Here is a 2,500-nt window from a genome sequence, read left to right as displayed (position 1 = left end):
TTTATGTATACATGGTGTTGTTCATAACAGGTTCACCATCATTTTCAAGGTATCTGATGGCATATATTAATGCATTTTTAAGATATATTGAGTAAAATACAAACGATGCACATTTATACTAAATACAAAGTCACTTTTTGATTGTAGTCTTCGCCATGGACTTTTATTTTCCTAAGCAATGCATACCATTACAAACTATAACTTTATCAGTTTTTAGGCAAGACATTCATAGCATAAGCTTTTGGTCGAACTGTAATGTTTTTATTTGAAGTCAAGCATCGAATATGTAGCAAGATTCAGGTATCCTTTTACATCTGTTACTAAAGCCAAATACATGATGTGTTTTAATGCTGTTATTTATAAATACAGTTGCCTCAGTAATGTAGCTATTATTATTATTATTATTATTATGATGTTGTTGTTGCTGTGTACCAGTACACCTGCCAGGTGTGTAGACAAGCAAAATATACTTTACAAAGGTTTGCCGACACTGTGAACTTGCTCGTTTTATCAATAGTATGTGTGTGTGTGTGTGTGTGTGTGTGTCCATGATTGCACCATTGACATTAAAGGTGTGGTGTTCTCTCACCATAAGTAAGTTTGCTTGACTGTGTGTGTGTGTGTGTGTGTGTGTGTGTGTGTGTGTGTGTGTGTGTGTGTGTGTGTGTGTGTGTGTGTGTGTGTGTGTGTGTGTGTGTGTGTGTGTGTGTGTGTGTGTGTGTTTGTTTGTTTGATATAAAGAAACAGGACTGACTGTTATAGTTTCCAATAGTAAACACAGGACTCATAGATGAGACCATGTGTGCGATATTCTATTGTTGCAATATAAAGTGTATTTATTTAAGTATCATAACTGCAAATACATACATAACAAGGCACTGATTGTTTACTTTTTATTTCATCCACTTAATTGTCATTGTCTCATTCATACTCAATAGATACCAAATATAAATCATTTTAACACAGTGTCATCCAACCCGTATAACTGCTTATTTTTTTCAACCAAATCATGTGGGTTCTTGTGTGCGTGTGTTTGTGTGTGTGTGTTTGTGTTTTTTGTCATACATTAGGAATGCAAAGATACACAAAAAATACATTCAATATGCGCTTACATTTTGATGCTCCAATTCAATCCCATTGTGCGTTCTTTATGTCCTACAATATGCTAAACATAGGGCTTTACGGAAACACAGACACACAAGTTCCTTTGCTTGTCCAATACGCAACACTTGAAAGGAGCTGTGTGTATTTTATAAGTGTTCTATAAAAGCGTTTTAAAGAAAAAGGCATTGTATCAAATACTATCTTTTTTAATTTAGAATTGGACTCATCCCGCCCTCGTGTGTGTGCATGTCTGTGTGTAGGAACAGGAGGATAAAAAAAGATGGCTGTACTGTACATGTACACGTTCATATCTCGTAAGTCTGGTATCGGTGTCGTTAATCTACCTTGTCTCCTTCCTCACTCAATGCCTGAATGTCAGTGTGTTTGTGTGTGTGTGTACGTGTGTTTGTGAGTTTGTACGCACGCTTCCGTCCATGTGTGCACAATTGTAATTGGGCAAGGCGTGCAAATTATAATGAAAAAAATAAAACTGTCCAGCTGTTGAAGGGTGATGTGTAAGGGACTGAATGCAGTTCAAAGATGTGAGTGTGTATGTGTGCGGGACACGTGTGTGTGTGTGTGTGTGTGTGTGTGTGTGTGTGTGTGTGTGTGTGTGTGTGTGTGTGTGTGTGTGTGTGTGTGTGTGTGTGTGTGTGTGTGTGTGTGTGTGTGTGTGTGTGTGGGTGCGTGCATTGTGTCCTCTTGCCTTGTCAACTGCCAAAATAGCTAATGATGGAAATGATTCCCTCTGCCCCTCTCTCTCTCTCTCTCTCTCTCTCTCTCTCTCTCTCTCTCTCTCTCTCTCTCTCTCTCTCTCTCTCTCTCTCTCTCTTCTCTTTCTTCTGTATCGTGTCTCTTTCTTTCTCCCTCACTTAAGCTTCTATAAAATCTATGTATGTTGGTGACAGATTGTAATGACCGTAAAGCCTGTATAGAAAAACGATATATGGAATATCAAATGATAAATATATGAAATATCAAATAATAAAAATGTATGAAATATCTAACTTATTCATTGTTGTGTTTTCATTTCAAATTGACATATTCACCATCTGGGGCAATGTACATCAATGTACATCATTGGCAAGGTAATAATCTGATTATAATAAACACATACCTTTGAATACTTGAGTATCCATTGTGCAAAACCTTCTGGTGTTACCAATCCAAGCCAAAATAACCTATTTTGGTTTATTATAGGTTATATAATATTATAGATTATAAATTCAAATCTACAAGCGAAATACTGCTCGTTCGATCCTCAAGCCAACTGGAACTGCAGCCGGGGGTTGGTGGGATTTCCGTCGGGCCACGGCTAAAGGTTTTTGGTGCTCTTGACCGTGGCAGCACAGACTGTATTTTTTGTACATGTATGATGGAAACCTCAATCGGGAAA

The 2,500-nt window shown here is 37.5% G+C and overlaps 1 protein-coding gene across 1 annotated transcript in view; it reads left to right on the top strand.

The window, feature by feature from the left end:
- Positions 1–1,927, top strand: part of slc6a4a (solute carrier family 6 member 4a) — an 18,397-nt gene extending 16,470 nt beyond the window's left edge. Inside the window, 1 exon segment of the mRNA XM_056611760.1 lies at positions 1–1,927. This exon segment is cut by the window's left edge and continues 435 nt beyond it. The gene's annotated coding sequence lies outside the window, so the exon portion shown is untranslated.
- The last annotated feature ends 573 nt before the right edge of the window (positions 1,928–2,500 follow it).

This window comes from Gadus chalcogrammus, chromosome 16, assembly GCF_026213295.1.
Source record: "Gadus chalcogrammus isolate NIFS_2021 chromosome 16, NIFS_Gcha_1.0, whole genome shotgun sequence".
In the NCBI taxonomy this organism is placed as follows: Eukaryota; Metazoa; Chordata; class Actinopteri; order Gadiformes; family Gadidae; genus Gadus; species Gadus chalcogrammus.
The sequence above is the reverse complement of the archived record's forward strand: the minus strand, read 5'-3'. Positions and strand labels throughout refer to the sequence as shown.